The following is an 18,897-nucleotide window of genomic DNA, read 5'->3' as shown; positions in this document are numbered from 1 at the left end:
ATTAGATAATTTTAAATTAAAGATAAATTAATATTCGATCACATAATAATATATAATTTGTATACTTAAATTAAATATAAAAAATATGTATACATAATATTACTCATAAGAAATTTTGCTAGCCAAATTTGATTTTTAATTGGATGATTTCAGTTTCATTTATCTAATTTATGCAATGTTTATTATGTAAATGAATTATTATTATAATTCTTTAGATAGATTAATTTTATGCTTAATTAAGGAATGAATGAAATTATTTATTAAACAATTTATTAAGTATTGTATGCGGAAAGTTAGATGTCATATGATTAGTATAATTTTAATTCATAATAAAATAGTCACAACATATTTGTGTGAGATTAATCAGACAAATTCAACATTATATTCATGCAATTAATTAAATAAATTACAGTAAAATTCTTACACATATAGGTTATAGAATTTTTGAAATTAAAAGATTCAGACATTTAAACAAACCTAATAAATCATAGTTGATATTAAATTAATTTTAAATTCGATCAATTATCAATCAAGTGAAATAAGTCTTCCTTTCTCATATGCTTTCAAAATGATAATATTTTAATGGAAGATTGCCCCGTGTGCATTGGGAATGGAGACCTAGTCTCCTTTTATAATAGTTTATTGAGTCTCTCCATCAAAACTCTAAAAAACTTAATAGCTTATACTTGCATCTTTATAACCCAAGTTTCATTCATGAAGTATATGGGGTATTCAACAAAATTGATCACGATATACCCACACAACAAAATTCACTGGACTATATATTTACCCAAGTTTTATTAAATTAAAACAATACAAATGTTTGTCCACATTCGAAAAAAATTTTAACACCTTTATTATACCAAAATTATATATTAAACTTCTTGGGATCACATATAGTAATATAAAATCATTGTAATTAATCATTGTAAATATAATAAATTTATCTCACATGAATTTTGTCATTCTTGAGCCAAGCCAACTTTTGAAACCGAGTTCGCTCGATTCAGTTTCAGCCCTAAGTATAACAATATCAAGCAATTACTAAAGGCTATTAATGAACAATTTGAGTTTTCATGTAAAGTCTTTGTTAGGGCTCTTATGACAAAGTTATCATAAATAAAACTTTTACCAATATTAGAGGTGTGAGTGAGCACATCATATAGATGAGGGACAGAGTGGCTCAACTTAGCTCTTTTGAGATTGAAATGTTTAAGTCTTTCCTAATGCATAGTGATTCACTTCCATAATAATATGAACTCTTCATAATCCCTCAAAACACATAAGGAAAAAAGGGGAAATCAATGTGTGTATAAGAGGTAAGACTATTAATGGAAATGAGTGAAAGTGCACATACAGTAATACAAGGAAAAAAGCAGAAGCATGCTACACATAAGGGAAAAGATAAAATATTTGTCCAAACCAAGTTTAGAAAAGAATCTTTAAAAAAAAAAGGACATACGAAAAATGAATGCTATAAGTTTAAGGTTTGATTTAGAAAGAAAGGTAATTCAATCTCATTTGTAAGTTATAGTTTTAACTTTGTTGATGTTTGTCATAATATTTGGTCGATTGATTATGATTCTATAATTCATGTTTCAAATCCCTTGCAAGGCTTTTAAACAAAAAAAAAAACAATAGCCAATGAACAATGCATCTATTTAGAAAACAAGATGTGTTCACATATGAAAGCATTCAGAATATATAAATTAGTTTTAGATACTAGTTTGCATTAGATTCGGAGAGATTATTTTATATTCCAAGTTTGTTTATAAATTTAATTTTAATTTCAAGACTTGCATATTTTGAATATTCATTTATATTTTATGAAATGATATATAGTTTGTTTTGTAAATCTGCCACTATTAGAAATGGGACACCATGGCATCATTCTATCAAGATCAATATGACACAACTAAGCTTAAAATATGTGAAATTAATTCAATGTTAAAAATATTATTTTTAGGCCAAAAGACTTATTCACCCATAAGTTTTGATGTGTTCCCAAAATCACACCCACAGGGCTTGAAAAACTCAAAGTCTTACTCATGGGTTAATTACCGTTAAAATTTTTTGTTAGAACTAGAGATAAAATCGTTATTTTATTAATAATATTAAAAAATATAAAATTCATTATATTCCCCCCCTAAGTTGTGAAAACTAATAACTTCACCATTTCTAAAGTTTTTTAACTTTGAAAAGTCACAATTCCCTCCCCCCCCCCCCCCCAAACTAAGGTTTTTTCTTTCACCCATTCGGTGACCATCTTCAGTGCCAACAACCTTCTTTCTCCACCCTAAAACATTGGTCAACGCACAATAGGGCACGATGACCTCTTCTCTCCAGATCTCTTCGTCAGAGATGAAGAGATCGGTCTCTTTGTCTTAACAAAAAGATAAAGAGATGAATCAAGACGAAGAGATCTAGAGAGGGGAGGTGCCGACCAATGTTTTTGGATAGAGAGGGGAGGTCATCAGTGCCAAAGATGAAAAGAAAAAGACCTAGGTTTTGGGGAGAAAAAGTAACTTTTTAAAGTTAGAAAACTTTTGATAGGGGTAAAATAGTTAGTTTTTAAAACTTAGGAAAAATATAATAAATTTTATATTTTTTTAATATTACTGGTAAAATAAAAATTTTATTTCCGTCTCTAACAAAAATTTTAACCCTAATTAGCCCATAAGTGAGATTTTGAGTTTTTTAAACTTTATGGATATTACTTTACAAAATATATCAAAACTTATGGGTAATAGTCATTTGGCCTTTTTTTTATTGTTAGTTATTAAATTAATGGTTGTTAATTGATCAATAAAGGAAGCATTTCCCTTATTTATCAATGAACAAATGAAACGTGTTTGTGAATTGGAACGGTGGTTGCAAATATACATTGATAGTAATTGAGTTTGGTGAACAAATGTCACTGTTCTCGGCTATGTTTTTAATGAAAAGATGAAAGAGGCACACAGCTACCAATTCACCTGTCCCACCACCGATAAGCCACGCAAGGTCGTTCGTGGACAGATCAGGCCGGTCAGAGGGCCAGACGCCAGAGGCTCATTTAAGAAGAAGGTGATGTTTCCGGAATCACAAAAAATAAAATTTTCTACCACAAACTTTAATGTGTGCAAATTGATGTGGTATGGTTTCTTCTCCACCTCACATGAATTTTTATGCCCAAAACCATTATTTTTTATCCAAGATTTAGTATACCCTTAAAAATATATTATTATAGATAAAAAATTCAAACATTTATTTATAGATTAATTATCATCAAAATTTTTAAATAGAGACATGATAAAGCGTTGTCATTCATTGTTTCTTTTTAATTTAAACAATATTTTTCATACACATATGGACATTGCCGCTTCTTCTCAATCGACAGTTGGATTCCCTAAGCCACTAAAATGAAACCTAAAAAGGGGAGAAAGTGAATTTTTTTTAAGTTTAATCATGAAGGGGAATGGTTGGTTTTCTAAACTAAAGGGGGGGCGGGGGGGAGGGAGGGATAATATAATTTTTTAATGTTTTATGGTTCAGGGATAAAATGATGATTTTACTGTTATCTCTAACTGAAAATTTTAACAACAGTTAACCTATGAGTGAGTATTTAGATTTTTCATCTATCATAGGTGTATTTTTCATATTAGGTTAATGTGTTTTAGAAGATTATTAATGTGTAAGTTAAAAGATTAATGATAGGTCGTTGGCTTCAAAAGACCAAAGTTTGCAATTTTCATCGTCAACTTTGTAAGAACTTTTAGAATAAGTATGAGAGCATTATAAAGTACAATCCAAGTTCTTAGAATTTTAATGGTGGATACTAGGGGTGAGCAAAAAAACAAAACTAGAATCAAAACCACAAATATCTAACTTTCGATTCTAGTTCCTATCCAAAATCAATCAATTACGAATAGGTTTCAATTCCAAATTTATGGAACCATTTGTTTTTAATTCCAATTTTGACTTCATCCTGTAAAGAATCGGAATTAGGATTGAAACTGGAATCTAAATATATAAAGTTCAATTGTGATTAAAAAAATATGTGAAAGTGGGATAGTTTAGTTAATAATTATTTAATATTTGAATCGTTTTATATTTTATAATCTCTTAAAAGTAATTATTTGATTTAGACCAAAAGACTTGTTCCCATCCAAGGTTAGGTATAATTTTAAACTCCTACTCTCTAGCATTCAAAAATCTAAAATTTTGTTAAATTTTCACTTAAAGTTAAGGGCAAAATAATCATTTAAAAAAATAATTTTAAAAATTAAAGTTTCATCATATTTTTTTCCCTTATTTCAGAAATCTAACATTTCTCCTATCCAAAGTTTGAAAAGTAGCAATTTCACTCCTAACCATCTCCAACCGTATTCATCCTCCCACCACAGCTATTTCTCTCAATTGATTTGTTCTCACCTACCAATTAAAACGATTAACTTTGATGAAAACAAAATCACTATCGTTGGTGGGTGGAATCAAATCTATAGGAAGAGATAACTTGGGAGGAAGAGTTAACGCAGATGGTTTCAAAACCCTAAAGGTGAAATTGCTACTTTTTAAATATTAGATAAAGAAAATTATTAGAATTTCAAATTAAAGAGAGAAATGTAATAAAAATTTAGTTTTTTTAATTTTTTATTATGTGATAATTTTATCTTTAATATTAATTGAGTTTTTTAACAAAATTTTACTTATAGATAAAAGTTTAAATTTTTAAAAATAAAGACGAATGGGTTTGAGATTATATTTTTCCTTGGGTGGGAACAAGTGTTTTGGCCTTCCATTTATTTTATAAAGTTTTGTCTCGGAATCTTGAACAGTAACTGTTTTCTAGCAATGAGACAAGAGGAGGGCTTTTGTGTAGTCGATCGTACAAAAATTGACCTAAACCTAACACCAACCCGCATGGCACGTGCGTGTTGGGTGCCAATTCCTAAGTTGCACGTGGTCGTTTGGTAGGTTATGATTTTGGTGTGCAATTTTCCTTCTGGTTGATGAGATTAAGATATGATCATATAATGATAAAAATATCTATCTCTTCAATTATTTATTTAAATTATGTTTTTATAGTCTGGTTGATGAGATTAAGAAAAGTGTTGTTTTGTTAGTTTATATATTTCATATTTAAATGTTTAATTTTATTAACAATTTTTTTCTTTTTATGAAAATAAATTATATTAATGTTTGTTAGAGGAACAGCTGATAATTTAAATTGGAACATTAAATTCTGGTATCCTTTTTCTAGAAACTGGTCAATTCCAGTTTTAATATCACGTTGAAATTAAATATACAAATCATATCATAAATTTAATAATTTATAATAGTTTGAGTTTAGCAAAAAATTAAAAAAAAAAAAAAGATTCAACAATTCTTCAAAATCGTAAATTACGTTTATGAATTCGTCCCTTACCTTAGTAACTTTACTAAATCTCTTTACCGATTTCTCAAAAAAGATTCCCTTTACTGGATAGATGTGCAAACCAAGTCAGTCAAAAAGCTCAAAGTCATTATTCCTCATTTACCCCAGCTCAAGATTCCTTCAGATGACATTCAAATCTTGCAGACAGATGCTAGTAATGAACATTGGTCAGCCATTCTTTTAGAAGGAATAAATGGAAAGAAACAAGTTTGTGGATACAAAAGTGGTGTCATTTACAATTTTTACGTTTTTTATGAAATTTTTTGAAAATGTGTATATAATCATTTTCTGATGCAAATTTTTAAAATCAAAATAAATAAATTTTGTTCACTAATTATAATACAAAATTTACATCAAAATGAAAAAAAAAAAAACTTTGTACAATTTTCTTGTTGACACAATAATTTATAGTGTTAAAAATAAATCGTTGGTTAATTTTGTAATAAAAACAAAATAGTAAATTGTATGAAATGATTTTCATCTATAAATATGCAATAAAAAGAACAAAAATATTAGAAAGTTTAATTAAATTAATCTATCAGTGTCTTGAATAGTTTTTAAAATCAACACAAATTTTACTTATAAAGATAATTTAAAACATTAAATAAAAGCTAAAATTGTTCTGTTTTTATATAAAATTGGGGCAAAGACCCAAAAAATTAACACAAAAATGAAGATATTAATCTAAGGGTCAAGTTTCAATATTTTTTACCAAAAAGATCCTTTATAACTTTATTAATGAATCTTGATAAAATATCAATTTATTAAACAAATTTTTCACTTACAATTTTCCCACCAAGGTTTGCAAAAATACTTTTCCTCCTCTTTAATATCATAAATCATATTTTTCACTTAACATTAAACTTTTTTTATTAAAAAAATAACTTCGACAGGGCAAAATAATATTTTTTACCCAAAAGCCCACCAGAATCAATAATGTGTGTCATGTCTACGCCAAGAGTAGACCCGTCATCGATGTAGCCCTTGTACAGATAACCAAACCCTTCGACGCTAATAATGAATCCTCATCAAAATTGTTTGTGGCGGCTTTGATTTCAACGAGTGAAAAGTGGGTGCAAAGATCGAATGGTAGAGATAAGCCACGAGACTTGGTTGACTTGGTTGTTGAAGTAGAAAATACGACGCAAAATGAAGTCCTCGCAATGTTGGAGCCCTAGCCCTTAACCTGCCTTGATCGTCGGAATTTTAACAAAAGTAAAAGAGAAAGTACAACAAAGTCAAATCCCACACTGGCAACGGTGACTATTATCATTGTACTTTTATTCTTTTGCTTTATCGATTGCGGGTTTGTCATCGAAGCCGATGGTAGAGGGATCCAATTAGGTATAGGCTTGATGTGATTTTTGTATTTGTTGACTTTGAAGATTCAAGGTCGTTTAAGATGGCATTGAAGTAATGGTCATCCAGCTAGGTGTAGGGTGCGATACATTTGATAATGCCTAAAATAATAATAATAAAATAGTTGAATTAATGATGAATCATTTAAGTAATCATTTGCTGGAAGATTTTTTCATATTAAGTGTGTATGTCATAGCATAAATTTAATAGCTCAAGATAGTTTGAGTTTAGCAAAAGATCAAATAGGAAGAGTTAGATATGTCATTGCTTACATTTTGTCATCTCCATCGCACATATAAACATATTATCAAATTGTAAACAAATGAGGTTAAAACAAAAAAAAAAAAAAAACTGATATTAGAATTAGGTGGAATTTAACATATCTTATATTAAAAGTATGTGAAAGGTATGAATTAGTTATAACATAATTTTTCAATATACAACCAAAAGTATGACTGGAACATTGCAAATGCTTTAAGGAACATTGCCAATGTTTTAATGAACATGTTAGAGCCTTTGAAAACTGTCATCGATCAATGTTATCCTACTACCTATAACACCCTTATCGGGGCACTTACCTCTATTTAGAATATGCACCCTAAGACACGTGACTGGACAAACTTCTAAAACATATTATCTCAATCATTAAATACAAAACATTCAAAACAGACCCATTATCCCAAAACTACACTAGAATGAAGCACCATAATTCAATCATTATCTGAACAATATGAATGAAAGCATCTAAATGAAAGATGCAAGTTTGAGTTATACAAATCAATACAAACCAATAATAGTCAAATCCATATGCATTAATACATGTAAAGAATCCATAAAAGTGTGACGAATGGTTTATGAATAACAATGAAGAACATCCATGCCTTTATGCATCGAAACGAGCCATGCCACTAGTCTCCCTGTTGCCACCCTGCTGCTTTGGAACCCTACTTGCAAAATCACACAGAAAGCACATTAATGGATTCACACTCAGTAAATAACAAAAGTAATATATGTAGTGGTGTTACTTCCTTCCTAAAAAAATTTACGGATATATTCTCTAATATTTTAGATGCCCATTTGGATTATCTCAACATCTAGCACCATATCCCTATTTCATCCCGAATGACTAACCCCTACGGTGTATATCGACGTCCCAAACATCATGTGAAAGCTTATAACATCCTGAATACCTCCGTGTACATAACTTTCACAGGTGGACATCTAGCACCATATCCCTATATCGACATCCCAAACATCATGTCCATTCCCAATTCTACACCTCCATGTACATAACTTACACAGGTGGATATTCCTAAATACACATGGGCATGTGTCTTAGACACATAGGCATGTGTTGCCGAAATTTCAAAATTTTCATAATTTTGATTCTAAGTCTCTTACATTTTCCACACATTGAACAACAACCAAAATTCTTCTCAAAGTACATATTACCAATACCTTACCATACAACCCTATTTCACACTATACACATGAATCAATGAATTACCCATTATTAACATAACACAACACATAGCCAATATGTCTATATATATATATATATATAAAACTAACCTAAGCCATCAAGTATCATGTTTTCATTCAATTTGAAGCCATCAGTAACACCCAATACATAAACATTACAAGGAATCATGCTACTTACCTTGATAAAACAGTGACACTAGTCTTATCATGGCTTGAAGGACTCCCATATGCTTTTTTGTTAACTCAATGAGTCATTATGCTCTTATTTTGATGATAACAAACTAATATGTCCCTAAACATATTAACTAATGATTTTACTTGAGTGTGAGCTTAGATTGCAAAATTTTATCGAATGCACTTGAAGGAGTTTCAAGATGAAAATGAAAAACAAGGCTCAAGTGAAGAATTCTTGAAGATTTGAAGTAAAACTTAAGTTTAGGTAGACATGTTTGTAATTTGGAGTATTCGTTTTGATTAGAATATTTATTTGCATGGGATATCTCACTTAAAAATTCATTTTCATATCTTTCACATTTTGGGTTAAAATGTCATTTTTCAAACTTATTGGGTTAAACCAATTTTTTCACCAAAGTTTATTAATTTTTTTAAAATGATGAAGTTTTGTGAACTACATTTTCATATCTTAAAGTTGGTTTTGAAAGAATTTTCAAAAATGGGTTAAATTGTCACTTTTTAAAGTTTTAGGGGTCAAAAAATTTTTGAAAATTTAGGGGGTAAAATGCAACAAAATTTGATCGACCAAATTTGACCGACCGAATCAGCTTCCAAATTGTCCAGAAGCCAAGTATTTTGACTTCCAGAAATTCGGTTGACCGAATTTTGGTTTGAATTTTCCAACAGCTAGTGCCACGTAAGCTCCATGGAAGTGTCATATCACATCTGGTTGACCGAATTACATCCGATTGATCGAATTGTGCATTTTCTGGAAAACTAAAATGGCTATTATTTGTGCACAACGGTAACTTTCCTCATTTTCCCCTATATAAACCTAATCAAATTCGTTCGAAAAGAACTTTTGCCATCAAAAACTTTCATATATTTGAGAGCAAATTAGATTTGAGTTATTCACTTGCAAATTCTTTTCTCTAATCAAAATCATTGCTCATACACTTTGTAATTTCATTTGTTTTGGGTTGTATTAAGCTTTAACTTTCATATACACTCTTTGAGAGAGATCATATTTCAATTTCGTACTAAAATTCGTACTATAAAAGAGTGAGGTTCACTCTTGGAGAGATTAGAAAATTTCTAGTGAGAGAAATTGAGATTTAACATTTGTAAAGGTTAATAGCACCTTGGAAGCTATTTTGGTTGTGAAGAAAAGCTTGGTTGAGGTTTTGGTCAACCAAGGATTAGTGGAATACTCCAAGGGAGAAAGCTTGGAGGAGTGGACGTAGGCCGGGTTGAGCCGAACCACTATACATCGCGTGTTTGATTTTCTCTTCCCTTAAACTCATACTTTATGTTATGTTATTTTGATTGTATTGATTATTTGAAATATTTTAGTTATTCTTATAAATTGGATTAAAAAATGGGCAACATTCATTGATTTGAATAAATTATTTTAATTCTCAAATTTGGTAAAGATTATTTTAAAATTGCCTAATTCACCCCCCCCCCCCCCTTCTTAGGCCATTCGATCCTATACTTTTCTCCTAGTGAAATGTGACTTTAGCACTCTCCAATCCTTCTTTCTTGTTTGGTTAAAAGGATTTTGAGAAAAAAATGAAAACTGTCTCTTCTACAATTGTTTTTATTTTCAGATTAAACAGACTTACACGGGCGTGTATGCTAGTTGTTAAACATTAAACACACGTCATGAGATTCTCAAGGAACATAGCCTTATCCTAGTATTCAAAATTTGCTGACTAGACATGGTCGTGTATCACACTCACATGAGCGTGTAACCTGGCCAAAGTTGATCAAAACACACAACATATGAAAAGAACATTTTGCCATCTTTGCCACATCATACATGGGCATGTATCCTCTCATATACGATCGTGCATGCCACAAATCACATAAAAGTCTCTCAAGCACAACCTCACGTAAGAAAAATACTAAAAAGACTGAAATAACCTTAACATACCTGCAAATGTTACACTACCTATTTACTTTTATGGTAGAAATTAGTGATATTTTCAAAGAATATAGGTATCATAATGTTTTTCAAGATATTTCCAGACAAATGAAAGAAAAATTTTAAAAATATTGGAAAGAAACATCTTTACTATTTGCTACTGGCATCGCTTTAGACCCTAGGCTAAATTATCAGGAGTAAAAAATTTATTAGAAATTATAAGTGAAAATTTGTTAGAACTTATTTCATAGAATAAAAGATTCAAGATTTTTTATTTGAAATGTATAATATTTATAAAATTAAATATAGAATGACGTCACAAATTCCTGAACTGGAGGTAGTTCAAGTGGTTCAGCCAAATGTAAATGGCGTTTATGATACAAAGGTAAGTAACCATGCAGGTCAAAGTTCAAATTATAGTGATTGATAATTATCCAAAAATAATGAATCAAGAATGCGACACATTCGATATTCTAACTTAGTGGAAAGCAAATCAAGTCACTTATCATATACTTTCTACCATGACACATACTCTACTAACGCCCCAATGCTGACTATAACATCAGAATAAACTTTTAATGTAGGTGAATATATGCTCGATGACAGGCGATAACACCTTGATATGGTCGATACCATAATGTGTATGAAAAATTGAGTGATCGTTGAATTCAAATTATAGAATCAGGTAGTAGAAGATATATTTCAAGAATTTGAATTTTGAAAATGAATAAAAATTATATAGATAAGAATTAGAACTTGTATTTATATATTATATAAATAGTAACACTACATGTACAAATAAATTGTACAAACTTTTGTGTAAAACTTAATGTGGTGACGTCTAATAGGTGATTTTGAAGTGAGAGAAAAAAAATAATCACATCACCCAATCACAAACTACCACCTCGGGTTATACAAAAAAATTTGTATAATTTATTTATATGCATAGTTTTATTCTTATATAAATGAATTGATTTGTATTATCTTTTTATTTTTTTCCACATTGTAACCGCAATATTCCTTCAGAAAATTTTAGAGTTGTTCTCCTCGATTCTATTAATTTGAAAGGGAATATAAATTACTTTTATTTAATTATTTAATAAAAATATTATTTTATAATAATTCATAGTCTTCACGAAGCTTGTTGATTTGGATGAAGGATCGTAGTCATTTTGAAGTACATGTGATTCATGTTTGTGTCATTTTCTTGTATTGTTTCCAGCTTGCGTTGTTGTAGAAGATCATCACTAGCCCACTTCAACAACTTTGACATTGGAAGCTGCCAATCGAATATAAGCTTGATCTGAAATCAGATTCCGAAATCGACAGACCGTTCCATGGTTTCATCAAACTCATTAATCTTATAATTGGATTTAAACTGTATGTTAAGAATCCATAACAACTTAAATACATACTGATGTTCAACGCATGAGACAAATTTAAACACGCTTGTATGTTGTTAGTTTAGTGTAAACCTGAATGTGCACTTTGATTTTTTTGAGAAAAGAAAATAGGGAAGAAATCTTAAAGCTTGTGTTACATCAGAAAGAAAATAAGATCTCAAATGACAAGAAAAGCCTAAGAAGCACCAGGGGAACTTTGAAAAATGGACAAGTATGGCTGTGTGGCAAGATTGAACCTTCATTTTCATTCTTCTTTTAATTTATTTTACTGTCTACTTTAAACTCACACTAACATCAGATGTAACACTTTTAACATTTCAAAAATAATTACCTTATTCTCATCTAAAAGTTTATCAACTTCCTGCCAAAATCCTGAAGACATCCCAATAATCCTCAAGAAATATGGTAGTGGAATTCAAGTTGAGAAAGGAAAGGTAATCTGTTCGTGTGATGTTCATGACCGTATTGCCTATTGGTCCACAGTCCCTTGGAACTATTTGTCTAGGAACATCCCCTATGAAGATGCACCAAAACTAGAGTCAAAATGTCTTCACTCTTCATTAAGTCTCCACCTTTCTCTTTTTCATTATAAATCACATGTTTCCTTTGAAACTCAACCAAACAAAAGAAACCCTTTATCATACTCTCTTCATATATTTTATCTATATCAGTAACATCAATGCCCTGTCAGGTTAAGGCACTGCTCCTGGATATTGGATTTTGCTTTGTTTTGTATTTTTTTTTTTTTTAAGGAAAAGTATGTGAAGAAGGAGGAGTAATGAGTTTGTGATTATAATCTCATGAGTTCTTCTTTTTGGCTGAAAAATTAAAACAAAGTGAGGACCAAGACCAAGTGAAGTGAAGGATCATGAGAAGTGGGGAAGTCAAATCTATTGTCTGTTTTTGACATGTGGGGAGAGTGGGGGAGTAGCATGGCCCTGCTTCTTCTTGTCCCCCTTTTTCCCTGCCTCTTTGGTCCTACTTTCACCATGTTTATTTTTCAGTTGCTTTCTCAATCTTTTCCCTTCTACAGTATTTTCTCCATTTGAGCCCACATGCAACTCTTATTTTTCAGTGCTTAATTTTTGATATATTTTTCACATTTCAACTAACCAGGATTCAAGAATTTGTTATGGGTTTTAAGTAATACTTTACGTATTAACAAATTATACAAATTTATTCATATAAGCTAATGTGATGATTTGAAGTAAGAAAAAGGTAAATAATCATATAACTAAATCACAAGTTATCAACTCAGTTTGTGCAATTTGTCGGTACAGATAGCTTTATTCGTTTGGAAATGTTTCTTGAGTCTCCTGACTTCAGGCAAATATTCAGGAAATGAATAACATGATATAGGGAACAAAAACATGGTGAAGAAGTTGCACCAGGAAAACCACAAAACAAGCAGAACACAAAAGCCCAAGCATAAAGCGAAAAAAAGGCCAATTTGATGATTCTAAAACTGTACAAGATAGCCCAAAGATCACAATCTAAAGTTGCTCTTCCTCCTCTCATTTTCCTCACAACACTCCTTTTTATCTTGGGTTGAGAGAGAAACTCAATTACTAAAGTTCTTGAAAGAACTAACAAAGTGAAAGAGCCAAGAATTATAACAAAAATGACAAGAAAATCAACTTTGATTTGAGGACTGTTTCATTAGGGGTTGAGAAGTCTTGGCCCATTCTTCAGGAGGGCTCTTCACCTGCATTAACAATGCGACCACTTCCTTCATTGTTGGTCGTTCTGCTGGCGAAGAATTCACATAGAACATTGCAATGCCTAGTGTTTGAAGCATTTCTTGCACCATTTGATCCGGTAAACCTTAGTGTTTGGTATCCAGAATTGATATTGTTGGTTCAAAGCTTCCCATTTTCTTTTTCACCCATTCGACTATGTGTTGCCTATCGCCCACCTGCGACTCAACTGCACTCCAGCCACTTAAGATTTCGAGCAAAACCACTCCATAACTGTACACATCGCTCTTCTCGGTAATGTTCATGGTGTATCCATACTCTGCAATGTTGATCACACAATCTCATGTCAGAAACAGAATTTAAATAAAGCTGAATCACAATATGCAAACATGAACAAAAATTCTTAAGTATAAGGCAATGCTTCTGATGATTTCTCCACCATGTACCTGTGATTTCAAGTAACTAAAATCCATGAAGCAATAGCAGCTATGGTTACTGAAGCCAGGATCACAGAAATCAAAGTTACAGTTTTGGCAGACTTCAATCCATTTTTTTTAATGAGACCTGACGAACAAGTAGATCCATCACTGGATACACAAAGATTGGGGTTCTGAAAATATGTGGTTACAGGAATAGGACCTGAAAAGTTATTGTAGGAAATATTCAAGTGAGACTAGCTAGGGAACTCAGAACTTAGATTCCTCCATATAGCATACTATGCGAAATATCAAGTGATTGCAACTGTGTCAAGCTAGACATTGTCTCCGGTATCTCTCCCGTAAACGTTTTCGAGCTCAAGTCCAAACTGATAGTTAAGCTTATCACATAACCAATTTCTGGTGGAATTGGGCCGGATAAGCTATTATAGCTCAAATCTAATAGAGTAAGTTTCCGCAAATTCCGAAAGGATTTTGGAATTGACCCTGGATGAAGATTGTTGTTAAGAATGAGCTTGTTCAAGTAACTGAAGTTTCCAAAACTTTTAGGAATTTCCCCTGTAAAGCTGTTTCTACTGAGATCAAGCTGTTCAAGTATGCATAAATAATGACACATACTTGTATGTTGTTTTATCTCTAATTTAAATATACCCAATCACATGGTGAAAGAAATTAAACAAAGAAATGTATCAACTCTATCAACTTTTATGAAAAAAACATTTATGAAAACTCTAAACCAATGTTTCGAAAATTTTCTTCCCAAAATTAAAAAAGAAAATTATTTCATATTATTTTAAATCATTCTCCCCTTGTTCAATATCTAATTTTAATATAGAGTAGTGTTATGTGTATAAATAATGATATATCATCATATAAATAGATAGATAAAAATTAAAGATAAAATAACAATTAATCATATGATGATTATTGTTTCAATATAAAATATATAATAATTGAGAAGAGAGAGAGAGAAATAACCAGTGGATTGTGACTTTGTAACCTCTTTGATTATGGACGTTAACAAAAACAGCATCACCTTTGCGAACATAAACGGTTGGCCCGGGAAACTGGCCGTTTACCACCATCCTTTTGTTGGTGTTGCACAGCCTGGTCAAATTTTCCTCCCGAAGCTACATATCATCACAAGACTATGAAGAATAAGAAGAAGTCACAGGAAGATCAATGCATGCATACAAATATGTATGAATACAGAGATATCAGTCATTCAGCCATGTCCTTAAAGCAAGAATAAAAAATGAAGATCAATGAGTAAAAGCTAGCTCTTACAACAAAGTCATGGTAATGAACTTCCGCTTGCACCAAGCAAACCAGCAAAGCTAATCCACTGATTACCGCCAACTGTTGAAGAAAGCCCATTATCTTCAAAGCACTCGTATGTTCTTTGTTGACTTAAAGTCCTCTTAGCTAGGTTTCTTTTTATAGTTGTGAAAAGGCCAAAAGATTTATTCTCACCCAAGATTTGTTGAATTCTCAAATTAAATATTGAAAATCTAAACTTTCACTCGTATATGTTTAAAATTAACGGAATTAATAAATTTTAAAAATAAAATTATTATTTAACTATTAATATATTAAAAATAATAAAATTTTATCTCATTTTTTCTTTAATTAAAAAACTTATAATTTTCTCGAGATTAAATTTAAAAAAATCATATTTTTCCCCTTTAAGTTTCATTTTCAACCCTCCAGTGTCTTTTTCTCCTAGATCCACTTTGAACTTCCCCTCGGCCTCTTCGTCTAGAGACAAAAGACAACTAATTTAAACTACCAATAATTAATTGACCCCTAAAATAAAACATCTTTCCCACGTTTGTACCATACTAAAGTACCAAAACTGGGCCCTAAAAATGAAAAAAGCCATGGCAAGTAATTCAACAGCTGTTTTTAACAAATCAATTTGACTAGTTGTTATATCTTCTATTCTTTCATCGTAATTCAGATTGTCTGGAAGCCCTTGTATTCAAAGGACGAAGATATGCAATGGGGGGTAGGTTAATTATATATTCTGCAAAATTTTGGTTTCGATTATATTACTTGTAATTTTGATTTTGTACATAGATAGAATATTTCCTTATATATAACGTGGAAATGAAAAAAATGATGTTTAAAATGTCAAAATCAAAGTTTATAAATTAATTTAGAGTCAGATTTATATTTGGGTACATCAATCCAAAACAGAACCCGACAAGAAGTAAGAGATGATTATTAAGTTGACATAACTAATATTTCATTGCCTTGCAAGGGCGAGTTTGTTTTGGCATATATGGGACTCAAACTTGAATTTGTGATAAAATTATATGTGTATACTTTTAATATATATTTTGAATTAAAAGATAAATTAATATTTAATTACATAATGATATATAATTTGTATACTTAAATTAAGTATAAAAAATATGTATGCATAACATTACTCTTTTACATAATACATATGATAAGAAATTTTGCTTGCCAAATTTGATTTTTAATTGGATGATTTCAGTTTCATTTATCTAATTTATGCAATGTTTATTATGTAAATGAATTATTATTATAATTCATTATATAGATTAATTTTATGTTTAATTAAGGAATAAATGAAATTATTTATTAAATAATTTATTAAGTATTGTATGCAGAAAGTTAGATGTCATATGATTAGTATAATTTTAATTCATAATAAAATAGTCACAACATATTTGTTTGAGATTAATCACACAAATTCAACATTATATTCGTGCAATTAATTAAATAAATTACAGTAAAATTCTTACAAATATAGGTTATAGAATTTTTGAAATTAAAAAATTTAGACATTTAAACAAACCTGATGAATCATAGTTAATGTTAAATTAATTCTAAATTCAATCAATTATCAATCCAGTGAAATAGGGCTTCCTTTCTCATATGCTTCCAAAATAACAATATTTTAACGGAAGATTGTCATGTGTGCATTGGGAACGGAGACCTAGTCTCCTTTTATAATAGTTTATTGAGTCTCTCCGTCAAAACTCTAATAAACTTAATAGCTTACACTTGCATCTTTACAACCCAAGTTTCATTTATGAAGTATAGGGGGCATTCAACAAAATTGATCATGATATGCCCACACAACAAAATTCACTGGACTACATATTTACCCAAGTTTTATTAAATTAAAACAATATAAATGTTTGTCCACATTCGAACAAAATTTTAACATCTTTATTATACTAAAATTATATATTAAATTTCTTGGGATGACATATAGTAATATGACATCATTGTAAATATAATATATTTATCTCATATGAATTTTGTCATTCTTGAGCCAACTTTTGAAACCGAGTTAGCTCGATTTAGTTTCAGCCCTAAGTATAACAATATCAAGCAATTACTAAAGTCTATTAATGAACAATTTGAGTCTTCATGTAAAGTCTTTGTTAGGGCTCTTTTCACAAATTTATCATAAATAAAGCTTTTACCAATGTTAGAGGTGTGAGTGAGCACATCATGTAGATGAGGGACAAAATGGCTCAACTTAGGTCTTTTGAGATTGAAATGTTTAAATCTTTCCTAATGCATAGTGATTCACTTCCATAATAATATGAACTCTTCATAATCCCTCAAAACACATAAGGAAAAAAGGGGAAATTAATGTGTGTATAAGAGGTAAGACTATTAATGGAAATGGGTGAAAGTGCACATATAATAATACAAGGAAAAAAGAAGAAGCATGCTACACATAAGGGAAAAGATAAAATATATGTCCAAACCAAGTTTAGAAAAGAATCTTTTAAAAAAAAGACCACATACAAAAAAGGAATGTTATAAGTTTAAGGTTTGACTTAGAAAGAAAGGTAATTCAATCTCATTTGTAAGTTATAGTTCTAATATGGTTGATGTTTGTCATAATATTTTGTCGATTGATTATGATTCTATAATTCATGTTTCAAATCCTTTGCAAGGTTTTAAAAAAAAAAAAAAAAAACAATAGCCAATGAATAATGCATCTATTTAGAAAACAAGATGTGTTCACATATGAAAGCAGTCAGAATATATAAATTAGTTGTAGATACTAGTTTGTATTAGATTCGGAGAGATTATTTTATATTCCAAGTTTGTTTATAAATTTAATTTTAATTTCAAGACTCGCATATTTTGAATATTCATTTATATTTTATGAAATGATATATAATTTGTTTTGTAAATCTGTCGCTATTAGAAATGGGACACCATGGCATGATTCTATCAAGATCAATTTGACACAACTAAGCTTAAAATATGTGAAATTAATTCAATGTTAAAAATATTATTTTTAGGCCAAAAGACTTATTCACCCCTAAGTTTTGATGTGTTTCCAAAATCACATCCACAGGGCTTGAAAAACCCAAAGCCTCACTCATTGATTAATTATCGTTAAAATTTTCTGTTAAAACTAGGATAAAATCGTTATTTTACTAATAATATTAAAAAAATATAAAATTCATTATGTTTCCCTCCCTAAGTTTTGAAAACTAACAACTTCACTAATTTCTAACAACCTTCTTTCTCCACCCTAAAACATTAGTCAACACACAATAGGGCACGACGACCTCTTCTTTCCAGATCTCTTCGTCAGAGACAAAGAGATCTAGAGAGGGGAGGTGCCGACCAATGTTTTTGGATAGAGAGGGGAGGTCATCAGTGCAAAAAATGAGAAGAAAAAAGTAACTTTTTAAAGTTAGAAAACTTTTGGTAAGGGTAAAATAGTTCGTTTTTAAAACTTAAGAAAAATATAATAATTATATTTTTCAATATTACTGATAAAATAAAAATTTTATTTTTGTCCCTAATAAAAAATTTTAACCCCAATTAGCCTATGAGTAAGATTTTAGGTTTTTAAAACTTTACGAATGTTACTTTAAAAACATATCAAAGCTTACGGGTAATAGTCATTTGGCCTTATTTTTATTGTTAGTTATTAAATTAATTGTTGTTAATTGGTCAATAAAGGAAGCATTTCCCTTATTTATCAATGAAC

The 18,897-nt window shown here is 30.1% G+C and overlaps 1 long non-coding RNA gene across 1 annotated transcript; it reads right to left on the bottom strand.

Annotated features, from left to right (window-relative positions):
* Positions 1–13,190: 13,190 nt before the first annotated feature.
* On the bottom strand, positions 13,191–15,316 carry LOC123228570. Its single transcript, XR_006504730.1, has 3 exons — positions 15,183–15,316; positions 14,874–15,025; positions 13,191–13,777 (listed from the first exon to the last, which is right to left on the bottom strand). It is a non-coding gene; the product is annotated as an uncharacterized LOC123228570 (long non-coding RNA).
* Positions 15,317–18,897: the final 3,581 nt, after the last annotated feature.

This window comes from Mangifera indica, chromosome 11 (genome assembly GCF_011075055.1).
Source record: "Mangifera indica cultivar Alphonso chromosome 11, CATAS_Mindica_2.1, whole genome shotgun sequence".
NCBI classification, from domain to species: Eukaryota; Viridiplantae; Streptophyta; class Magnoliopsida; order Sapindales; family Anacardiaceae; genus Mangifera; species Mangifera indica.
This window is presented reverse-complemented; position numbering and strand designations above follow the sequence as displayed.